Source organism: Henckelia pumila, unplaced genomic scaffold, assembly GCF_033568475.1.
Source record: "Henckelia pumila isolate YLH828 unplaced genomic scaffold, ASM3356847v2 CTG_429, whole genome shotgun sequence".
Classification (NCBI taxonomy): domain Eukaryota; kingdom Viridiplantae; phylum Streptophyta; class Magnoliopsida; order Lamiales; family Gesneriaceae; genus Henckelia; species Henckelia pumila.
The window spans coordinates 2,218,821-2,245,136 of NW_027331826.1; the positions used below are offsets into that span (position 1 = coordinate 2,218,821).

Below are 26,316 nucleotides of genomic sequence, written 5' to 3' on the forward strand. Positions count from 1 at the left end.
GTAATCGGTAACAATACAATAGGCTCCTTTTTCAAAGTAAAAGTATAACGATTTTTAAAACAGTCATGTATCACCTTTCTATCAAATTGCCACGGCCTACCCAACAAAATATGACAAGCTTGCATAGGAACCATATCACACAACACTTCATCTACATACTTACCAATGGAAAACGGTACTACCACCTGCTTATGCACTTTCACCTCCGAACTATCATTAAACCACTGCAATTTATAAGGTTGAGGATGTTTTATAACAGGCAAACTCAACTTTTCCACCAGCTCATAACTCGCTACATTAGTGCAACTCCCACTATCAATAATAACACTGCATACTTTGTTATTCACAAAGCATCTAGTATGGAATAAATTCTCCCTTTGAGTTTTTTCCTCCTCCTTTTGTTGTACTTTCAACACTCTCCTGGTCACTAGAAATTCTCCAACCACCGCATCATATCCCCCTTCATCAGGATCCTCCAACACATGCATTCTATCATATTTCTCATCCTCACTCTCCGACTCAATCTCACCACCAACATTCATAATCATAATTTTTTTATTAGGACACTGACTGGCAGTATGACCAAGTCCTTGACATCTAAAACATTTAATATCCCTAGAACGAGTATTAGTAGTTTAAGGTTTTCCTTTACCCACTTGTTTTGGTTCTTCCAATTTAGTGTCAAATTTTTGCTTGGTCACCGACTTGTTGTCCTCCCGTTTTGCAATGCTTGGACGCCAAGGAGTTGACGATCCTCCACCGGTAGGAAGTCGACCAGCTCCTCTCCTCTTGAGCTGCTGCTCCACCTTCATGGCTGTCTGCACCATCTCATCCAAATCAAAACAGTGGCGAAGCTCCACTTGATCTTGGATTTCTCTATTCAAATCGCACAAAAATCTGTCCATTGTAGCTTCATTATCCTCCTCAATGTTGGCCCGGATCATCGTGGTTTCCAACTCCTTGTAGTAATCCTCCACGCTTCTTGGACCTTGCTTCAGAGTTTGTAATCGCCTGTACATGTCACGATAATAATAGTTAGGCACAAAACGCTTTTTCATGACATGCTTTGTAGTGACTCATATCCAGAATTAGCGATTAATGAGTATATTAATCGTGTAATCATGTTTAAATTAAGTAAAACATGATTAGGGAAACTCAAAAAGGGATAAAGGAGTCGAGAAATGGATTCAGGACACTCAAAATAGCCGGGAAGGTCCCGAAGGTCCGGAGGGTTCGGAAGCTCCGAACCAAGTCAGGAGGCTCCGAACTGGATCGGAAGCTCCGTCGGTAAGATCGGACGTTCCGATCGGGACCAGGGCACGTGTCATCGCTGACATCAGCAAAGTGATGTCATGGCTGACATAATATTGGGGCGATCGGACGCTCCGAAGATGGGATCGAAAGATCCGATCGTGTTCAAACGTTCCGAACCGGGTTCGGAGGCTCCGAACTCCATCTATAAATAGGGGGCCGAGATTTCATTTTCAAGTGCACCTTTCCCTCTCTTCTCTCTGATTCCTAAACCTTCTAACTCAGATCTAGGGAGTTCTAGGCATCCTATTGGGAATCCGGAAGTAGCATAGCGATCCAGGCGTCGAGGCGAAGCTGTGGCCTAGTTTTGAGGCAATTGTCATCAGCGGGATGACGACGGACGCAGGTATAGCTATAGTCTCCTTAAATTATTTAGGAGTATGCAATAGCTTAGTTAAGGCTTTTAGAGCTTAATTATTGATGCATGGGTATTTGCATTGTAGAGCTGATATAGACTTGGAACCTAGAGTGGGACTGCTAGGACTGCCTGTAGTAAGGTACGTAAGTACAGACTGAGATAGCTAGCGGGTTTTGCATGCTTATATGTTGCATTTTTATGTCATATGCAGCATGTGCATATCATATTGCGCCTGTACATCTTGTGAGATGAGCCATGTAGGGCTGCTCGGCCCTGTCTGGACGGTTGATGTCTAGGGCCTAGTGACTGACGGGTCATGGGTGGCTAGCATCGGGGGACACAGTCCACGTCCTATAGGAATGAGCAGTGTCGAAAGGGTTTGCTCCCCGGGTTGTACCACTCATGTCCTTGGCGCCATTACTGAGCAGTTATATACAGTTACCCCAGATATTGATACCCTATCATTTGCATGCATCATATTTGTATGTTTTACACAGTGCTTTCGTATTGAGCTTAGAACTCACGTCCAGTCTTTTCTGTGTATCTGGACACCCCATTCGACAGGACAGGTGTAGGTGCAGGATTGAGCACCAGGAGCTTGGAGTAGCCAGTGACCAGTGAAGACAGCAAGATTAGCTGTAGGTTTTGCCTTTAGGCTATTTATTCGATTTGGTTGTATAAATCAAATTTATTTAACCGGTCGTATTCTGCCGGTCTGTTTTTATTTAAGTCTTCCGCACCGATTTATTTAATGCATGTTTAATTATGCTTTTAACTCTGATTAGGTAGCGGATCCGGGTAGGGTCGCTACATTTATTGGTATCAGAGCATATTCATGAAAGAGACTTGGGATATAGTAATGAGACTTTGGATAATCCTTATAGGATGGATGAGACCTTGGAAGAAGTGATGGTGCGGCAATTAGTTTGCCCAGAGACTATCATCATCGGCAGGATTTTTAAAGATTTGGCTTATGGGATTCTAGCAAGTGCGGACAGGAGTGATGGATCATGTCCGAGTTTTCAAGATTTCTACTCAGGTGGATCCTAGCTTTGGATCGAGTACCGGATGTCAGAGGCAGTGGCAGAGCATTAGATGTGACGCACTTGATGCTTGCATCTGTACAGTCCATACCATGATGACACTACTCTGAAGATTCTCCCATCATAGTTGGAGAGATTGTCATATAGACCTTCACCAGAGAATGCCTCGAGTGCCTAAAGCATGACAGGTTTCGAGAGTGAGGTCTTTAACCTCATGCAGAACATGGTTTTGCCGGTATGCTGATATCGATGCGTTCGATAGGCACACGGGAAACTTCATGTTCAAAATCATGATATGAATACAAGAAGAACGCTGATGGTAGATCGTGAGCAGGAGGGGTCGACTGACATGCACTGACGCAGAGCGTAGCTGATTAGCTATCACGAGCCATTTCTCCAGAGTTCTTCGTAGGAGGACATGTAGAGAGACTTGGTCGGAAGTATGCTTGTATCGATGCGTGTGTCGATTAGAAGCTTCATGCTCAAGGAACAAGACTAGTACGATGATTTAAATACTGTATTGATGTAGTTGTAAACAGTATTTCAGTTGTAATGAATCATCATACTTTGGTTGTATCATTTCAAGTTCGATTGTACATTTCACTGTATTTTGAATACTGTATGTATTACATAGGATTGTAATTGAAAAATTGTACATAAATGGAAGCAATGATACATGTTTTACCTATCCAGCAATTCGTGAATGATTGCGAGTGATTTTGCTAGGATTGGCATTGTTTTAATTGATTAATGTTCAACTATTGCAGCTCATGGGATTTGAGTGGGCCGACTGTGACTGTTTGAATTGAGGTTAGTCTAGGCGTTTTCCTAGGATTGACCTAGTTAGTCGGTGTACTAAGTTAGTACCAGCGATGAGTGGACTCATCTAGAGGCATTAGGCATATTGTTCGGTTTAAAACATTTGGGCATTATTCTAGGGTGTTTTCTTGAGAACAGTAGGCTGTCTGACCTTCGTTAGGTCGAGGCTTGTGATGATGGGTTCTCATAGGGATACCAGGTCCAGTATATACCGAGATTTGTGGACTATGACCATGACTAGACGTGATGGGGCGCGACCCTATGCCAGTATTACTCTGGGAGTCTTTGTACTTCAGAGGTTATCTGGGAGCCTTGGTGCTTCAGGATTGGCGATGGGAAGGCTACTCAGTATAGGGATTTGGTGACAGTCATGACATGTTATGACCTTGGATTAAGATATCAGGTTTAAAATCGATGGTACGATATCGTCTGGTGAGCCAGAGATATACATTGAGTTTTCTGCTGTGGAACCAGTCATGGAGGGATTTTCTTGACAAGTTTGTACACTGAGCAGATAGGATTTGACCTTTGAATTACTGCTAGATGCGTGGATCTAGTAGGTGGACGGATTTCTACCAGCGATGACTAGGGGTTGTCATCAGAATTGTGGTTAGAATTTCCTTGTCATAGGAATTATCCAAGATACAAGATGGAATTTTGTTTTAAGACTTTGACTCGAATACGAGGACTAATCAATGATGATTTACTTCATCTATGATAGATTATGTCAGACGCTAAGGATTGTACAGAGCTATCTGAGATATGAGGGAAGCGTGGCTTATACCCGTGAAGCCTTGGTGGTTGTCCAGGTGGGTTAACATGGTAAGCTACCTTAGTCTTAAATTTTTGCACAATCTTAGCGAGGGATATAATCAGGAGAGTGTTAGAAGATTGTAAGAATCTTGAAGATTCGTTATGAAAGAGTGGGTGCCCAGTGAGCCAACTTGTGGCTAAGGGCTTTGATGACTCTTTGTATAAACAATCTTTTGTTTAATATAATTTACACTTTTATTAATGGCAATGACTTTATCTTTCTTCATATTGTTATATTGTGATATACTATTGTTGTTTTGATAAAGACCTTGAATATACTATAGTGTATGTAAGATATGGTAGAACATGGAGATGTCTATCATGAAACACATCTTATAGTCACTGTATATTCTAAACTGTTCCTAGTCGATTGAGCCGTCCGATAATAAGGATAAGGATCGCTCGAGTTTGAGACTAGCATTTGCGATGCGGAGTACCACGTTTCATTGGTAAGGAACATAGAGATGTTTAAAGCATGCAAATGGATATTCATATGATGAATGATCGAACTACCCTATCCGGACTTTCCAAGTGGTTATCACTTATCGAGTAGATATAGTCCGCGGTTTTGGTTGTACACCATTAGTCCTTACTACTTGAGACATCATTGAGACTCTATATGCTAGTACTGTGCTTTGACTCGTTTACCGACTCTATTGGGGTCATCAGGTGTCGGGATTGGGTACAGTTACAACACATGTAGGAGTCGATGCTTTGTTGTCAAGGATTCACCACATACTTGCAAGTGTGGATATCCTATGCGATCTGAGGAGATATTAGTGTGACGAATCTCTGGCCAGAGTACATGATGTGATTTAAGAAATGGTTTCTTAGTAGCGCATGCGATGTCACTATTTGATCTTCAAGATGCATTGCATAGTTATCGAATCTCGAGCGACTCTCGATATACCAATGGTTGTTGATTCGATCGGGATATATGGATGAAGGGACCGTACTGTACGCTAACCAAAATCTACTGGTTCTTGTAGGCACTATCAGTGATACCTAGGGAATCATGGGGCGATGTTGCTAGGCGCTCATACCATGATTCGATGGGCAAGTCGGAAATTGTTGTTCCGAGTCACAAGGAGTTGTGAGCCCACGGCTAGCTGTATCCCTGAACCATTGAGGGTCACACAGTGTAATGGATTTTTAATCCCCGTTGAGATAGTTAAATTTAAAGAGTTAAATTTAATGAACGAAGAAGTTGGACTTCTTATTTAAGAGTAGAGGAGTAAGATTTCCTAAAATGACATAGGGATGGCCATTTTTGGAAATCACTGAATTCGGATTCAGAAAATTTTATCCTGACTTTAAAAGGTGCAGAAATGGTTTCTGTGCACATTGGTGAAATCGGTTTATCAATCGGAGTCACGATAAATTTTATATTAATTTCTGAACATGCGGGCTTTGCTTGTCGGGCCTGAACTTATGACTAATGGGCCCTAAGCTGTTAGTGGCCTACATTATAAATAAGTTATTGCAGTACAGAAATAATACACAACAGGTCACAATTTTCGAAAACCCTAAGTATTTTTCTAAAAAGTGGCCGCCCCCTACCCTCTGTCTGACAGAAAAATCCAGCCTGTGATTTTGAATTACAGTCTGGTTTAACGGATCAAATTCGTTAATCTCTTCGTAGAAACTTCTGATAGATTTTCTAGTGCAATCTATCAGAGGGATTAAATATCCGTTCGTGGACCTGATTGAAGAACAGTTCGTCCATCAGTTCCAGGGATATACAACAAGAGCAGAGCAATCTGTTGGTGTCCAAAATCTCGATTCGAGATTGAAGGTAAAAATTTATAATTGTTATTTAATTTTTACACACACAATTTAATCGTAAGGTTGATACCTATTATGGAATCGTTCCATACAAAATTTTAAACTTCCGCTGCACCGGGTATCAATCCTAATTGATCTGATCGCCGCGTTATCCAACAGTGGTATCAGAGCCAGGTTGCTCAGATCAAGCGATTAAATTAATCGATTGTACAAAAATTGTTTAGGCCTCGGTTTTTGAAACAAAATAAATATTTTAAAAATAAAAATATTTTTTTTTCGGGCAAAAACCCGGGCAGCGATTGGATCGCTGCCCGGCAGGGGCAGCGCACGGCGCTGCCCTGCGCAGCGCTGGGCGCTGCACAGGGCGGCGCAGCGCTGGGCGCTGCGCAGGGCAGCGATCGTCGCTGCCCTAGGGGCAGCCGGGCTGCCCGGCCCGGGAACGTCCCGGGCGGCCCGCGGGAAAAATTATTTTTAATTTTTTAAATTAAATTTTAATATGTTAAAATTCTATTTTTGGTCCGATCGAAAATTGTTTTGATTGGTCCACGAGGCGTCGGATCGAATTGTTCGAGTCCGAAAATTTTAAAATTGATTTTTGGAAAATTTTAATATTTTATCCTTTAATTGAATTTTGAAATTAATTAATTTTTGGTACAATTGATGATAAGATATGATCTTATGTATATATTGAGTAATATATGATTTTATGTATAAAATTGGATTTTATAGATAAAATATGATTTTATTTGATAAAAAGATAAAATATGTTTTTATATGTAAAATAAGATTTTATGTATGAGATATGATTTTATCTTTTTAAATTTAAATTTCCATTGCATGTTATCCAATAAATTAATTTTGAATTAAATGTTATTGGATAAGGATGATCGATTGTCATGACCAATTTTGTAGGTGTATGTTAGGAATTTACATTTGTTTTATTGTTGTTGGTTTTATTAATGGGCCTGATTTATGGCCCAATATGAATGTCATATGTAATAAAAGTGGGCTTGGTTTATGGCCCGTTCCCACCCCTTAAAAATGTATCCCCTACTTGTCATTGTTATTTATTGTAAATACATTAGATTTAGTGGGAGATCAAGATTTGAAGATGGAGGTGGGCCCAGCAGACAATAAAGACAGAAGAAATGTAAATTGGAAGCAAATGTAATAGGATTGCATTGCATACTGCATATTACCTAGGATTGGACTAAGACTCGTGATTGGCAACCATGGGTCGATGAGAAATGGAATCGATCATACTATATAATATGTGATATTATAGTTGTATGCATGTTTTAGACAAAATTGTGTGAATCCGACAAGCATACAAAATTTTAAAAAATGATGAGACAAATTTTTATAATTAAAAATCCCTCATTTTAAATATGATTTAAAATTGATATCAAGATAAATAAAGGAAATTTAAATTTGTTTAAATGTTCCTACCTTCCATCAACGATCAATGTATGAGATGCTACCCGCGGATACGGTCCGGCTCATATTATTGGGGGGGCCCGTTCGTCGGAAAGCTGTACATTGGATCGACACATGTTGTAAGTTGGGTGGAACTCCCATGGGATCGGCTCATATTATTGGGGGATCCACATGGCGACCGCCCATCACAACTTAATATTGATGGGTCATCTTGACATGTCACAATAATCGGCGTCATATTATTGGGCCCTTATTGGACATGAGATAAAAACGTGGAGGTTTCTTTGGAAGCAATTGGGCTCTACCTTTTGAAAATTATGGTTGGCTGATATTATTCGGGACTATAAGTTTGTCAATTGGACTCCATGTTCTCACTAAGGAAAACAGTTTCCCGTTTTCACTAGAGGGTAGTGAAATCGTTAAAATAGTGGGAGTGAGATTCATAAAATAAATTTCGCCTATTTTATGTCTTAGTAAATTGCTTAAAACAATCACTGATATTTGTCTGTTTCTTTTCAGTATTTCATACAATGAATTCGCGTAATCCACTTTTCTCGATCCTCGAACAAAATAAGTTTACTGGCGCAAACTATACGGAATGGTTCCGTAAGTTGAAGATTGTCTTGACTTCGGAGAAGATGCTCTACGTGTTAGAGAAATCTCCTCTGAAGGAAGCACCAGCTGACGTAAGTCCGGAGGAGTTAGCCAAGCTTGATACATGGTGGGACCATGATATCAAGACCAAATTCTATATGCAAGCCTCGATGTCTGATGAACTCCAGAGGCGATTTGAGGATACCGTGAATGCTGCTGACATTCACGTTCAACTCAAGGAACTTTTTGGGGCTCAATCGAGGGCTGAAAGGTTCGCTACTGTAAAGGAGCTAATGACGTGTCGCATGCGTGAAGGGACTTCGGTCCGTGATCATGGGGTACGAGTGATTTGGCTCATACAGAAGTTGGTAACCCTTGATTTGGTGTTGGAGCATGAACTCAACGTGGACTTACTACTTCTGTCTCTTCCTTCTTCGTTTGACGGATTTGTGGTAAATTTCAATATGAACAAGATAGAGGCCTCCCTTGAAGAGATGGTCAATATTCTTGTGACATATGAATCCACATTAAAGAAGGATAAACCGGATTTCTTGGTGGGCTCCTCTTCTTCTGCTAAGAAGGGGCCAAGTACGAAGGGTAAGAAACGTTCTGCCCCACCCAAGAAAATCGAACCCGAGAAGAAGTACAAGACAAAGGCTTCAAACATGGAAAAATCCAAGAATGTTTGCCATTACTGCAAGAAGCCCGGTCATTGGAAGCGTAACTGCAAGGAATATCTAGAACAGTTGCGAACTGCAAAGGGTATGTTCTATATTGAAATAAATGTTTCACTTAATACTACTTCTTGGGTATTGGATACCGGATGTGGATCTCATATTTGCAATGATTTGCAGGTGATGACAAGAAGTCGCAGGCTTAGGATGGGTGAGACCCAGCTGAGGCTCGGAAATGGTTCCAGAGTTGAAGCAAAAGCCGTGGGAGATGTTTATTTAATTTTGCAGAACGGTTTTAAGTTACTTTTAAGAGATGTTTTATTTGTTTCGGATTTGATTAAAAACATTATTTCTGTTTCTATGCTTGATAGAGATGGTTATTCTTGCAATTTTGTGAATGGGATTTGCAATATTTACAAGAATGAATGTTTGATTGGAAATGGACAACTTGAAAACGATCTATACAACTTAAAACTAAAAGACGTTCCAATAAATTATGTTGATAAACCGGCAACAACAAACAAAAGGAAAATTGATAGCCAAAACCCGGCAAACCTTTGGCACTCTAGGCTAGGTCATATTTCCTCAAGGAGGATGAACAAGCTAGTGGGAGAGGGCATGTTTGATATGTCTGATATTAACTCTCTACCTACTTGTGAATCCTGCCTAAAAGGAAAAATGACTAAATCTCCTTTTAAGGGTAACCTGAGCGTAGTCAAAATCTGTTGGATTTGATCCATACAGATGTTTGTGGTCCATTTAGAGTTGGGACTCAATATGGCCACACCTACTTCATTACCTTTACTGATGATTATTCAAGGTATGGGTATTTATATTTAATGAAACATAAGTCTGAAGCATTTGAAAAGTTCAAAGAATTCAAGGCTGAAGTAGAAAACAAGCTAGGTAAAAGTATTAAAGCACTTCGATCGGATCGAGGTGGAGAATACTTGAGTACCGAGTTTTTGGACTATCTAAAAGAGAATGAGATTCTCTCTCAGTGGACTCCTCCTATGACACCACAGCTTAATGGTGTATCGGAGCGTCGTAATCGAACTTTGTTGGACATGGTTTGATCCATGATGAGCTTCACTGAGCTTCCACCTTCGTTTTGGGGCTATGCGCTTGAAACGGCGGTATTGTTGTTGAACAACATCCACACTAAAGCAGTGGACAAAACACCATATGAGTTATGGAATGACAAAGCTCCTAAGTATTCGTACTTGAGGATTTGGGGATGTCCTGCTTACGTGAAGCAGACAGTGGGAGATAAGTTGGATAGTCGATCCAGCTTATGTTATTTTGTAGGGTATCCGAAGAATTCAATCTGATATTATTTCTATTATCCTGCTGAAACAAAGGTGTTTGTTTCAAGGAATGCCACCTTCTTGGAGAAGGAGTTCTTATTGGATAAGAAAGGCGAGATGATGGAACTCGAAGAAATTCGAGAAGAACCCGAAATACAAAATAACGATCCTACACCTCAGGAACCATTGCTGGAAACGGCTGTACCTAGAAGATCCGAGAGGACTTCTAGACCTCCTATTCGATATGGTCTTCTTCTTGAAGGGGATCAAGATGAACCCGATGTTGGATGTGATCCAAGAAACTTCAAGGAAGCAATTTCTGATGCGGATTCAAATTTATGGCTTGAAGCTATGCAATCGGAAATAGATTCGATGCATACAAACCAAGTTTGGTCTTTAGTAGATCCTCCCGATGGAATTGTTCCAATAGGGTGTAAATGGATCTACAAGAGAAAGCTTGGGCCTGATGGTAAGGTATTGACCTACAAGGCGCGATTGGTGGCAAAAGGTTATACTCAAAGACAAGGAGTTGACTATGATGAAACCTTTTCACCAGTTGCAATGTTCAAGTCCATAAGAATCCTTATTGCCATAGCTGCATGGTATGACTATGAGATATGGCAAATGGATGTGAAGACTGCTTTTCTTAATGGAGACATTAAGGAAGAAATCTATATGAAGCAGCCTGAGGGGTTCACATCCATGGGAAGCGAGCATAAGGTATGCAAGCTTCAGAGATCAATTTATGGTCTAAAACAAGCATCAAGAAGTTGGAACCAGAAATTTGATGAAACAATAAAAGATTTTGGTTTCATCAAGAATCCGGAGGAACCATGCGTGTACAAGAAAGTAGTTAAGGATGCTGTGACATTCTTAGTACTTTATGTTGATGACATCCTACTCATTGGGAATGATGTAGGGATGTTGCAGTCAACAAAGATATGGTTATTAGGTAGATTCTCGATGAAGGATTTGGATGAGGCATCCTATATTCTTGGGATACAGATCTATAGAGATAGATCTAAGAGAATGATAGGACTCACTCAATCAACCTACATCGACACCATATTGAAACGGTTTTCAATGGATGGGTCCAAGAGAGGACATCTACCCATGTGTCATGGAGTTTCTCTATCCAAGTCTATGTGTTCCAAGACTGATGAAGAGATAGAGAAAATGACACATGTACCATATGCGTCAGCCATAGGTAGTATCATGTATGGGATGATATCTACCAGACCGGATGTAGCATTTGCTCTGAGTGTCACGAGCAGATATCAAGCTAATCCCGGTCAAATGCATTGGAAAGCCGTGAAGGACATTCTTAAGTACTTACGAAGGACTAAGAATATGTTCATGGTATATGGAGGAAGAGAACTAAAATTGGAAGGCTATACCAACTCTAGCTTCCAAAGTGACGTGGATGACTCGAAGTCAACCTCTGGATTTGTGTTCATGCTCAATGGCGGTGCTGTCTCTTGGAAGAGTTTCAAGCAGGACACCACAGCGGATTCCACCACTGAAGCTGAATACATTGCAGCATCAGCTGCTGCTAAAGAGGCCGTTTGGATGAGGAATTTCGTCCAAGAGTTGGGCGTCATTCCTGAAGTTGTTGGTCCAGTCCCGGTGTACTGTGACAACACGGGTGCCGTTGCTCAGGAAAAGGAACCAAGGTCTCATCAAAGATCCAAACACGTACTGAGGAAATACCACATCATCCGGGAGATTGTGGAAAGAGGAGACATTACTGTCGAAAGAGTGGCCTTTGCAGACAATATCGCTGATCCACTTACTAAGCCCTTGCCAGGACCATTATTTGACAAACATCGCGAAACAATGGGTCTACGTAGTATGACTAGTTGGCTATAGGGCAAGTGGGAGATTGAAAGAGTGGGTGCCCAGTGAGCCAACTTGTGGCTAAGGGCTTTGATGACTCTTTGTATAAACAATCTTTTTTTTAATATAATTTACACTTTTATTAATGGCAATGACTTTATCTTTCTTCATATTTTTATATTGTGATATACTATTGTTGTTTTGATAAAGACCTTGAATATACTATAGTGTATGTAAGATATGGTAGAACATGGAGATGTCTATCATGAAACACATCTTATAGTCACTGTATATTCTAAACTGTTCCTAGTCGATTGAGCCGTCCGATAATAAGGATAAGGATCGCTCGAGTTTGATACTAGCATTTGCGATGCGGAGTACCACGTTTCATTGGTAAGGAACATAGAGATGTTCAAAGAATGCAAATGGATATTCATATGATGAATGATCGAACTACCCTATCCGGACTTTCCAAGTGGTTATCACTTATCGAGTGGATATAGTCCGCGGTTTTGGTTGTACACCATTAGTCCTTACTACTTGAGACATCATTGAGACTCTATATGCTAGTACTGTGCTTTGACTCGTTTACCGACTCTATTGGGGTCATCAGGTGTCGGGATTGGGTACAGTTACAACACATGTAGGAGTCGATGCTTTGTTGTTAAGGATTCACCACATACTTGCGAGTGTGGATATCCTATGCGATCTGAGGAGATATTAGTGTGACGAATCTCTGGCCAGAGTACATGATGTGATTTAAGAAATGGTTTCTTAGTAGCGCATGCGATGTCACTATTTGATCTTCAAGATGCATTGCATAGTTATCGAATCTCGAGCGACTCTCGATATACCAATGGTTGTTGATTCGATCGGGATATATGGATGAAGGGACCGTACTGTACGCTAACCAAAATCTACTGGTTCTTGTAGGAACTATCAGTGATACCTAGGGAATCATGGGGCGATGTTGCTAGGCGCTCATACCATGATTCGATGGGCAAGTCGGAAATTGTTGTTCTGAGTCACAAGGAGTTGTGAGCCCACGGCTAGCTGTATCCCTGAACCATTGAGGGTCACACAGTGTAATGGATTTTTAATCCCCGTTGAGATAGTTAAATTTAAAGAGTTAAATTTAATGAACGAAGAAGTTGGACTTCTTATTTAAGAGTAGAGGAGTAAGATTTCGTAAAATGACATAGGGATGGCCATTTTTGGAAATCACTGAATTCGGATTCAGAAAATTTTATCTTGACTTTAAAAGGTGCAGAAATGGTTTCTGTGCACATTGGTGAAATCGGTTTATCAATCGGAGTCACGATGAATTTTATATTAATTTCTGAACATGCGGGCTTTGCTTGTCGGGCCTGAACTTATGACTAATGGGCCCTAAGCTGTTAGTGGCCTATATTATAAATAAGTTATTGCAGTACAGAAATAATACACAACAGGTCACAATTTTCGAAAACCCTAAGTATTTTTCTAAAAAGTGGCCGCCCCCTACCCTCTGTCTGACAGAAAAATCCAGCCTGTGATTTTGAATTACAGTCTGGTTTAACAGATCAAATTCGTTAATCTCTTCGTAGAAACTTCTTATAGATATTCTAGTGCAATCTATCAGAGGGATTAAATATCCGTTCGTGGACCTGATTGAAGAACAGTTCGTCCATTTGTTCCAGGGATATACAACAAGAGCAGAGCAATCTGTTGGTGTCCAAAATCTCGATTCGAGATTGAAGGTAAAAATTTATAATTGTTATTTAATTTTTACACACACAATTTAATCGTAAGGTTGATACCTATTATGGAATCGTTCCATACAAAATTTTAAACTTCCGCTGCACCGGGTATCAATCCTAATTGATCTGATCGCCGCGTTATCCAACACGTTAGTTATGATTCTGAATTTTACGAATCGTGATATTCATCCTGGATGAACGAAGCAAGGATAGTTAGTGCAGTGTTTGCGCTAAGTACTGTCTGATATTTTCAGAGATTGAGCGTAGGATTTTTCATGGGATGGAAATGGGCTTAGTTTATCTTGATGTTTGCCTTGAGTGAACAAGACAATGATTAGTAGTGCTAAGGTGGCACGGAATCTGTACTAGTGACTACTAGTGGTTATTGGTAACTCTATCAGAGTTAGGATGATTAAGTTCAGAATACGAAGCAGCGGTTAGTAGTGCTGAAAAGGCGCAGGACTTGTGCCAAGTAAACTACTTATGTACTGTGATCTGACACCGTTTAGAAATGGTTCTTTGTGGAATCTGAGTCATGATTATTGACCGAGCCATGTAGGTTGGATGATCAGTGGTGGTCTGATCTGATAAGTGCAAGCTTAAGTAGATCGACGAATTCGATTGGTTGAGCCAATCAGGGTTGATCAGGATGTAGCAATTAAGAAATACTTGGGATAGTATTTTGTCGAGTAAATGCTTATGGGATGAGTACTGAATACCATCTCAGAGAAATCGGAGATTTGAGTTATTTAGTCTCAATGATCGTCAGAGATGAATCTTCTGGGATTGCTGTAATTGGGAACGATTTCAAGTAGACTTGTATGATCAAGTTAGGTGCTAACTTGACAGTGGAGGCAAGCAAAGGAGTTGGTAGTTTCCAAGGATTATGCATTCTTGTTAAGAAGGAAGCTGATATTGATCCAATCAATTGCTTAGTGATAGCGATAGGTCAGGAAAGGATCATGTTGTTGTTTCATGTGAGAGTTTTCCATTGAACAACAATAGTGAAGATTGTTGACCGGACATTTCGGTTAAGTGAGGGCATCTATGTGTACCGTTGTGGTTGGATCTGATGAGTAGTTAGAAATGCTAATGGACATTAGCAAGGAAACGTTAGTTGTTTGATCTGTGTGACATTAGCTAGGATCTGATCCTCGAGATCTAGCAGGTTGTGTCACTAATCTTCCAGCGAGTGATGAACGATGTCTCTGAAATGACAGAGATAGTCAACGATCGACTTAGTAGCCAACGAGGTTTGCCTTTGGGATCGAAGATTTTGAAAGAGTGGGTGCCCGGTGAGCCAACTTGTGGCTAATGGCTTTTATGACTCTATGTATAAACAATCTTTTGTTTAATATAATTTACACTTTTATAATGGCATTTACTTTATCTTTTATCATATTATTATGTTGTGACATACTATAAGATGTTTAGATGAAGACCTTGAATATACTATAGTGTATGTAAGATGTGGTAGCACATGGGGATGGCTATCATGAAACATATCTTATAGTCACTGTATATTTAAAACAGTTCCTAGTCGATTGAGCCGTCCGTTAATAAGGATAAGGATCGCTCGAGATTGAGACTAGCATTTGCGATGCCAAGTACCACGTTTCATTGGTATGGAACATAGAGATGTTCAAAGCATGCAAATGGATATTCATATGATGAATGATTGAACTACTCTATCCGGACTTTCCAAGTGGTTATCACTTATCGAGTGGATAAAGTCCGCGGTTTTGGTTGTACACCATTAGTCCTTACTACTTGAAACATCATTGAGACTCTATATTCTAGTACTGTACTTTGACTCGTTTACCGACTCTATTGGGTCATCAGGTGTCGGGATTGGGTACAGTTACGACACATATAGGAGTCGATGCTTTGTTGTCAAGGATTCACCACATACTTGCAAGTGTGGATATTCTATGCGATATGAGGAGATTTTAGTGTGACGAATCTATGGAAAGAGTACATGATGTGTTTTAGGTTACTTGGTGTTCCTAGTAACACATGCGATGTCACTATTTGATCTCCAAGATGCAATGCATAGTTATCGAATCTCGAACGACTCTCGATTTACCAATGGTTGTTGATTCGATCGGGATATATGGATGAAGGGACCGTACTGTACGCTAACCAAAATCTATTGGTTCTTGCAGGCACTATCAGTGATACCTTGGAAATCATGGGGCGATGTTGCTAGGCGCTCTTACCATGATTCGATGGGCAAGTCGGAAATTGTTGTTCCGAGTCACAAGGAGTTGTGAGCCCACGGCTAGCTGTATCCCTGAACCATTGAGGGTCACACAAGTAATGGATTTCTAATCCCCGTTGAGATAATTAAATTTAAAGAGTTAAATTTAGTGAATAAAGAAGTGGGACTTCTTATTTAAAAGTAGAGGGAGTAAGATTTCCTAAAATGACATAGTGATGGACATTTTTGGAAACCACTGAATTCGGATTCAAAAAATTTATCTTGACTTTAAAAGATGCAGAAATGGTTTCTGTGCACATTGGTGAAATTGGTTTATCAATCTGAGTCACGATGAATTTTATATTAATTTCTGAACATGCGGGTTTTGCTTGTCAGGCTTGAACTTATGACTAATGGGCCCTAAGCTATTAGCAGCCCACATTATAAATAATTTATTGCAGTACAGAAATTAGACAACACAGGTCATAATTTTTGAAAACCCTAGAGCTCTCTCTCTAGAGAATTCGCCCCCCCTTACTGTGTTCGAAAATTCAGTCTGTGAATTTTTGAATTTGCAGACTGATTTAACAGATCATATCTGTTCTATCTCTTCGTAGAAACTTCTGATAGACTTTCTAGTGCAGTCTATCAGAGGGATTAAACTTCTGTTCGTGGACCTGATTGAAGAATAGTTCGTTCATCAGTTCGTGGGATATACAACAAGGGTAGTTTAATCTGTTGGTGTCCATAATCTCGCTTCGAGATTTTAAGGTAAAATTTATATTGTTTAAATTTTATGTTATCAATTTTAATCGTAGGAATTTGATACCCATATGGAATCGTTCCATATAAAATTTTAAAACTTCCGCTGCACCGGGTTTCACTTTCTTTTTCGATCCGGAGAACGACTGTGTTCCAACAGTGGTATCAGAGCCAGGTTGTTCTCGGATTTTACGATTAAAATTTTGTTCAATTGTACAAGCCTCGATTTTTCAGAAAAATAAAACGAAAAAGAAAAAAAAAATTTTAATTTTTCGGGGGGACTGGCTGCTGCCTGAAAGGGCAGCGGGCGGCCGCTGCCCTGCGCGCAGCTGGGCCGCGCCGAGCGGCCCAGCGAAGGGCTGGGCCCCCGGCCCGATTGTCGGGAACTGCCCGGGATCGTCCCGGGCAGCCCAGAAAAATTAAAATTTTTTTTTTTTTTGAAATTTTGAATTTCAGCCCGTTAATTGTTATCGGGCCCAGTTTTTGGCCCGATTGAAAATTGTTTCAGTTGGTCCACGAGGCAATGAGTCAAAATTATTTGAGCCCAAAATTTTTAAGAAAATTATTTTTGGATAAATTTTGAATTTTAGAAATTTATAAATTTAATCCAATAAATTAAATCTTTAATTATTAATTTTGGTACAATTGATAATAAAATATGATTTTATGTATAAAATTGGATTTTATATGTAAAATATTATTTTATGGATAAACTAGATAAAATATGATTTTATATATAAAATAAGATTTTATGTATGAAATATGATTTTATCTATTTATATTTATTGTCATTGCATGATATCCAATAAATTAATTTTTGAATTAAATATTATTGGATAAGGATGATCGATTGCCATGACCAATATTATAGGTGTATGTTAGGTTGTTTACATTTGGCTTTATTATTGATTGTTGAGTTTTATTAATGGGCCTGGTTTATGGCCCAAATTTGATTTTATCATTTGTAATAAAAGTGGGTCTGGTTTATGGCCCGTTCCCACCCCTATAATGTATCCCTTTATTTTTCATAGTAATTTATTGTAAATTCACTAGAAATAGTGGGAGATTTTGAAGATGGAGGTGGGACCAGCAAGCAATGATAAAGACTGAAGAAATGTAAATTGGAAGCACAATGTAATAGGATTGCATTGCATACTTGCATATCACCTAGGATTGGACTTAGACTCATGATTGGCAACCACGGGTCGATTAGTAATGGAATCGATCATCCTAAAATATAATATATGATATTATCGTTGTATGCATGTTTAGACTAAATTGTATGAATCCCGCAAGTATACAAATTTTAAATGATGAGACAAATTTTCAAAATTAAAAATCCCTCATTTTAAATATGATTTAAAATTGATATCAAGATAAATAAAGGAAATTTAAATATTGTTTAAATGTTCCTACCTTCCATCAACGATCAATGTATGAGATGCTACCCGCGGATACGGTTCGGCTCATATTATTGGGGGGGCTCGTTCGTCGGAAAGCTGTACATTGGATCGACACATGTTGTAAGTTGGATGGAACTGTTGGAGAACGCGGCGTTCAGATCAAACAAGATTAATACCCGGTGCAGCGGAAGTTTAAAATTTTTATTATATGGAACGATTCCATATTGGGTATCACATCTTTACGATTAAATTGTGTGTGTAAAAATTCAAATAACGATTATATAATTTTTACCTTTAATCTCGAATCGAGATTCTGGACACCAACATATTTCTCTGCTCTTGTTGTATCTCCCTGGAACCGATGGACGAACAGTTCTTCTATCAGGTCCACGAATAGAGATTTAATCCCTCTGATAGATTGCACTAGAAAATCTATCAGAAGTTTTCTACGAAGAGATTAACGAATTTGATCCGTTAAACCAGACTGTAATTCAAAATCACAGGCTGGAATTTTTCTCGAGTAGAGAGAGGGAGAGGGGGCGGCCACTTTAAGAAAAATAGCTTAGGGTTTTCGAAAATTTTGTGCCTTGTTATGTGTAATTTCTGTACTGCAATAACTTATTTATAATGTAGGCCACTAACAGCTTAGGGCCCATTAGTCATAAGTTCAGGCCCGACAAGCAAAGCCCGCATGTTCAGAAATTAATATAAAATTCATCGTGACTCCTATTGATAAACTGATTTTACCAATGTGCACAGAAACCATTTCTGCACCTTTTAAAGTCAAGATAAATTTTTTTTTGAATCCGAATTCAGTGATTTCCAAAAATGCCCATCACTATGTCATTTTAGGAAATCTCACTCCTCTACTCTTAAATAAGAAGTCCAACTTCTTCGTTCATTAAATTTAACTCTTTAAATTTAACTATCTCAACGGGGATTAAAAATCCATTACACTGTGTGACCCTCAATGGTTCAGGGATACAGCTAGCCATGGGCTCACAACTCCTTGTGACTCGGAACAACAATTTCCGACTTGCCCATCGAATCATGGTATGAGCGCCTAGCAACATCGCCCCATGATTCCCTAGGTATCACTGATAGTGCCTACAAGAACCAGTAGATTTTGCTTAGCGTACAGTACGGTCCCTTCATCCATATATCCCGATCGAATCAACAACCATTGGTATATCGAGAGTCGCTCGAGATTCGATAACTATGCAATGCATCTTGAAGATCAAATAGTGACATCGCATGTGCTACTAAGAAACCATTTCTTAAATCACATCATGTACTCTGGCCAGAGATTCGTCACACTAATATCTCCTCAGATCGCATAGATATCCACACTCGCAAGTATGTGGTGAATCCTTGACAACAAAGCATCGACTCCTACATGTGTTGTAACTAGTCAAAGCACAGTACTAGCATATAGAGTCTCAATGATGTCTCAAGTAGTAAGGACTAATGGTGTACAACCAAAAACGCGGACTTTATCCACTCGATAAGTGATAACCACTTGGAAAGTCCGGATAGGGTAGTTCGATCATTCATCATATGAATATCCATTTGCATGCTTCAAACATCTCTATGTTCCCTACCAATGAAACGTGGTACTCTGCATCGCAAATGCTAGTCTCACACTCGAGCGATCCTTATCCTTATTATCGGACGACTCAATCGACTAGGAACAGTTTAGAATATACAGTGACTATAAGATGTGTTTCATGATAGACATCCCCATGTTCTACCACATCTTACATACACTATAGTATATTCAAGGTCTTTATCAAAACAACAATAGTATATCACAATATAACAATATGAAGAAAGATAAAGTCATTGCCATTAATAAAAGTGTAAATTATATTAAACAAAAGATTGTTTATACAAAGAGTCATCAAAGCCCTTAGCCACAAGTTGGCTCACTGGGCACCCACTCTTTCAATCTCCCACTTGCCCTATAGCCAACTAGTCATACTACGTAGACCCATTGCTTCGCGATGTTTGTCAAATAATGGTCCTGGCAAGGGCTTAGTAAGTGGATCAGCGATATTGTCTGCAGAGGCCACTCTTTCGACAGTGATGTCTCCTCTTTCCACAATCTCCCGGATGATGTGGTATTTCCTCAGTACGTGTTTGGATCTTTGATGAGACCTTGGTTCCTTTTCCTGAGCAACGGCACCCGTGTTGTCACAGTACACCGGGACTGGACCAACAACTTCAGGAATGACGCCCAACTCATGGACGAAATTCCTCATCCAAACGGCCTCTTTAGCAGCAGCTGATGCTGCAATGTATTCTGCCTCAGTGGTGGAATCCGTTGTGGTGTCCTGCTTGGAACTCTTCCAAGAGACAGCACCGCCATTGAGCATGAACACAAATCCAGAGGTTGACTTCGAGTCATCCACGTCACTTTGGAAGCTAGAGTCGGTATAGCCTTCCAATTTTAGTTCTCTTCCTCCATATACCATGAACATATTCTTAGTCCTTTGTAAGTACTTAAGAATGTCCTTCACGGCTTTCCATTGCATTTGACCGGGATTAGCTTGATATCTGCTCGTGACACTCAGAGCAAATGCTACATCCGGTCTGGTAGATATCATCCCATACATGATACTACCTATGGCTGACGCATATGGTACATGTGTCATTTTCTCTATCTCTTCATCTGTCTTGGAACACATAGACTTGGATAGAGAAACTCCATGACACATGGGTAGATGTCCTCTCTTGGACCCATCCATTGAAAACCGTTTCAATATGGTGTCGATGTAGGTTGATTGAGTGAGTCCTATCATTCTCTTAGATCTATCTCTATAGATCTGTATCCCAAGAATATAGGATGCCTCACCCAAATCCTTCATCGAAAATCTACCTGATAACCATATCTTTGTTGACTGCAACATCCCTACATCATTCCCAATGAGTAGGATGTCATCAACATAAAGTACTAAGAATGTCACAGCATCCTTAACTACTTTCTTGTACACGCATGGTTCCTCCGGATTCTTGATGAAACCAAAATCTTTTATTGTTTCATCAAATTTTTGGTTCCAACTTCTTGATGCTTGTTTTAGACCATAAATTGATCTCTGAAGCTTGCATACCTTATGCTCGCTTCCCATGGATGTGAACCCCTCAGGCTGCTTCATATAGATTTCTTCCTTAATGTCTCCATTAAGAAAAGCAGTCTTCACATCCATTTGCCATATCTCATAGTCATACCATGCAGCTATGGCAATAAGGATTCTTATGGACTTGAACATTGCAACTGGTGAAAAGGTTTCATCATAGTCAACTCCTTGTCTTTGAGTATAACCTTTTGCCACCAATCGCGCCTTGTAGGTCAATACCTTACCATCAGGCCCAAGCTTTCTCTTGTAGATCCATTTACACCCTATTGGAACAATTCCATCGGGAGGATCTACTAAAGACCAAACTTGGTTTGTATGCATCGAATCTATTTCCGACTGCATAGCTTCAAGCCATAAATTTGAATCCGCATCAGAAATTGCTTCCTTGAAGGTTCTTGGATCACATCCAACATCGGGTTCACCTTGATCCCCTTCAAGAAGAAGACCATATCGAATAGGAGGTCTAGAAGTCCTTTCGGATCTTCTAGGTATACGCGTGTCCAGCAATGGTTCCTGAGGTGTAGGATCGTTATTTTGTATTTTGGGTTCTTCTCGAATTTCATCGATCCAATAAGAACTCCTTCTCCAAGAAGGTGGCATTCCTTGAAACAAACACCTTTGTTTCATCAGGATAATAGAAATAATATCCGATTGAATTCTTCGGATACCCTACAAAATAACATAAGCTGGATCGACTATCCAACTTATCTCCCACTGTCCGCTTCACGTAAGCAGGACATCCCCAAATCCTCAAGTACGAATACTTAGGAGCTTTGCCATTCCATAACTCGTATGGTGTTTTGTCCACTGCTTTAGTGTGGACGTTGTTCAACAACAATACCGCCGTTTCAAGTGCATAGCCCCAAAACGAAGGTGGAAGCTCAGTGAAGCTCATCATGGATCGAACCATGTCCAACAAAGTTCGATTACGACGCTCCGATACACCATTCAGCTGTGGTGTCATAGGAGGAGTCCACTGAGAGAGAATCCCATTCTCTTTCAGATAGTCCAAAAACTCGGTACTCAAGTATTCTCCACCTCGATCCGATCGAAGTGCTTTAATACTTTTACCTAGCTTGTTTTCTACTTCAGCCTTGAATTCTTTGAACTTTTCAAATGCTTCAGACTTATATTTCATTAAATATAAATACCCATACCTTGAATAATCATCAGTAAAGGTAATGAAGTAGGTGTGGCCATATTGAGTCCAAACTCTAAATGGACCACAAACATCTGTATGGATCAAATCCAACAGATTTTGACTACGCTCAGGTTTCCCCTTAAAAGGAGATTTAGTCATTTTTCCTTTTAGGCAGGATTCACAAGTAGGTAGAGAGTTAATATCAGACATATCAAACATGCCCTTTCCCACTAGCTTGTTCATCCTCCTTGAGGAAATATGACCTAGCCTAGCGTGCCAAAGGTTTGCCGGGTTTTGGCTATCGATTTTCCTTTTGTTTGTTGTTGCCGGTTTATCAACATAATTTATTGGAACGTCTTTTAGTTTTAAGTTGTATAGATCGTTTTCAAGTTGTCCATTTCCAATTAAACATTCATTCTTGTAAATATTGCAAATCCCATTCACAAAATTGCAAGAATAACCATCTCTATCAAGCATAGAAACAGAAATAATGTTTTTAATTAAATCTGGAACAAATAAAACATCTCTTAAAAGTAACTTAAAACCGTTCTGCAAAATTAAATAACCATCTCCCACGGCTTTTGCTTCAACTCTGGAACCATTTCCGAGCCTCAGCTGGGTCTCACCCATCCTAAGCCTGCGACTTCTTGTCATCACCTGCAAATCATTGCAAATGTGAGATCCACATCCGGTATCCAATACCCAAGAAGTAGTATTAAGTGAAACATTTATTTCAATATAGAACATACCCTTTGCAGTTCGCAACTGCTCTAGATATTCCTTGCAGTTACGCTTCCAATGACCGGGCTTCTTGCAGTAATGGCAAACATCCTTGGATTTTTCCATGTTTGAAGCCTTTGTCTTGTACTTCTTCTCGGGTTCGACTTTCTTGGGTGGGGCAGAACGTTTCTTACCCTTCGTACTTGGCCTCTTCTTAGCAGAAGAAGAGGAGCCCACCAAGAAAGCCGGTTTATCCTTCTTTAATGTGGATTCATATGTCACAAGCATATTGACCATCTCTTCAAGGGAGGCCTCTATCTTGTTCATATTGAAATTTACCACAAATCCGTCAAACGAAGAAGGAAGAGACAGAAGTAGTAAGTCCACGTTGAGTTCATGCTCCAACACCAAATCAAGGGTTACCAACTTCTGTATGAGCCAAATCACTCGTACCCCATGATCACGGACCGAAGTCCCTTCACGCATGCGACACGTCATTAGCTCCTTTACAGTAGCGAACCTTTCAGCCCTCGATTGAGCCCCAAAAAGTTCCTTGAGTTGAACGTGAATGTCAGCAGCATTCACGGTGTCCTCAAATCGCCTCTAGAGTTCATCAGACATCGAGGCTTGCATATAGCATTTGGTCTTGATATCATGGTCCCACCATGTATCAATTTTGGCTAACTCCTCCGGACTTACGTCAGCTGGTGCTTCCTTCGGAGGAGATTTCTCTAACACGTAGAGCATCTTCTCCGAAGTCAAGACAATCTTCAACTTACGGAACCATTCCGTATAGTTTGCGCCAGTCAACTTATTTTGTTCGAGGATCGAGAAAAGTGGATTACGCGAATTCATTGTATGAAATACTGAAAAGAAACAGACAAATATCAGTGATTGTTTAAGCAATTTACTAAGACATAAAATAGGCGAAATTTATTTTATGAATCTCACTCCCACTATTTTAACGATTTCACTACCCTCTAGTGAAAACGGGAAACTGTTTTCCTTAGTGAGAACATGGAGTCCAATTGACAAACTTATAGTCCCGAATAATATCAGCCAACCATAATTTTCAAAAGGTAGAGCCCAATTGCTTCCAAAGCAACCTCCACGTTTTTACCTCATGTCCAATAAGGGCCCAATAATATGACGCCGATTATTGTGACATGTCAAGATGACCCATCAATATTAAGTTGTGATGGACGGTCGCCATGTGGATCCCCCAATAATATGAGCCGATCCCATGGGAGTTCCACCCAACTTACAACATGTGTCGATCCAATGTACAGCTTTCCGACGAACGGGCCCCCCCAATAATTTGAGCCGGACCGTATCTGCGGGTAGCATCTCATACATTGATCGTTGATGGAAGGTAGGAACATTTAAACAAATTTAAATTTCCTTTATTTATCTTGATATCAATTTTAAATCATATTTAAAATGAGGGATTTTTAATTATAAAAATTTGTCTCATCATTTTTTAAAATTTTGTATGCTTGTCGGATTCACACAATTTAGTATAAAACATGCATACAACCATAATATCACATATTATATAGGATGATCGATTCCATTTCTAATCGACCCGTGGTTGCCAATCACGAGTCTTAGTCCAATCCTAGGTAATATGCAGTATGCAATGCAATCCTATTACATTTGCTTCCAATTTACATTTCTTCTGTCTTTATTGTCTGCTGGGCCCACCTCCATCTTCAAATCTTGATCTCCCACTAAATCTAATGTATTTACAATAAATAACAATGACAAGTAGGGATACATTTTTAAGGGGTGGGAACGGGCCATAAACCAAGCCCACTTTTATTACATATGACATTCATATTGGACAATAAACCAGGCCCATTAATAAAACCAACAACAATAAAACAAATGTAAATTCCTAACATACACCTACAAAATTGTTCATGGCAATCGATCATCCTTATCCAATAACATTTAATTCAAAATTAATTTATTGGATAACATGCAATGGCAATTTAAATTTAAAAGGATAAAATCATATTTCATACATAAAATCTTATTTTACATACAAAATCATATTTTATCTTTTTATCAAATAAAATCATATTTTATCTATAAAATCCAATTTTATACATAAAATCATATTTTACTCAATATATCCATAAGATCATATCTTATCATCAATTGTACCAAAAATAATTAATTTCAAAATTCAATTTAACGGATAAAATATTTAAATTTTCAAAAAATTCAAATTTATCCAAAAATCAATTTTAAAATTTTCGGACTCGAACAATTCGATCCGATGCCTTGTGGACCAATCAAAACAATTTTCGATCGGACCAAAAATAGAATTTTAACATATTAAAATTTAATTTAAAATTAAAAATAATTTTTCCCGCGGGCCGCCCGGGACGTTCCCGGGCCGGGCAGCCCGGCTGCCCTTAGGGCAGCGACGATCGCTGCCCTGGGCAGCGCCGTGCGCCGCCATGGGCAGCGACCATCGCTGCCCCTCCCGGGCAGCGATCCAATCGCTGCCCGGGTTTTTGCCCGAAAAAAAAAAATATTTTTATTTTAAAATATTTATTTTGTTTCAAAAACCGAGGCTTAAAAAAAAAAATTTTTTTTGTACAATCGATTTATTTAATCGCTTGATCTGAGCAACCTGGCTCTGATACCACTGTTGGAGAACACGGCGTTCAGATCAAACAAGATTGATACCCGGTGCAGCGGAAGTTTAAAATTTTTATTATATGAAACGATTCCATATTGGGTATCACATCTTTACGATTAAATTGTGTGTGTAAAAATTCAAATAACGATTATATAATTTTTACCTTTAATCTCGAATCGAGATTCTGGACACCAACAGATTTCTCTGCTCTTGTTGTATCTCCCTGGAACCGATGGACGAACAGTTCTTCTATCAGGTCCACGAATAGAGATTTAATCCCTCTGATAGATTGCACTAGAAAATCTATCAGAAGTTTTCTACGAAGAGATTAACGAATTTGATCCGTTAAACCAGACTGTAATTCAAAATCACAGGCTGGAATTTTTCTCGAGTAGAGAGAGGGAGAGGGGGCGGCCACTTTAAGAAAAATAGCTTAGGGTTTTCGAAAATTTTGTGCCTTGTTATGTGTAATTTCTGTACTGCAATAACTTATTTATAATGTAGGCCACTAACAGCTTAGGGCCCATTAGTCATAAGTTCAGGCCCGACAAGCAAAGCCCGCATGTTCAGAAATTAATATAAAA

General features: G+C 39.5%; 1 pseudogene; it reads right to left on the reverse strand.

Annotated features, from left to right (window-relative positions):
- Nucleotides 1-26,316, reverse strand: part of LOC140871178 (uncharacterized) — a 52,019-nt pseudogene that overhangs the window by 5,872 nt on the left and 19,831 nt on the right.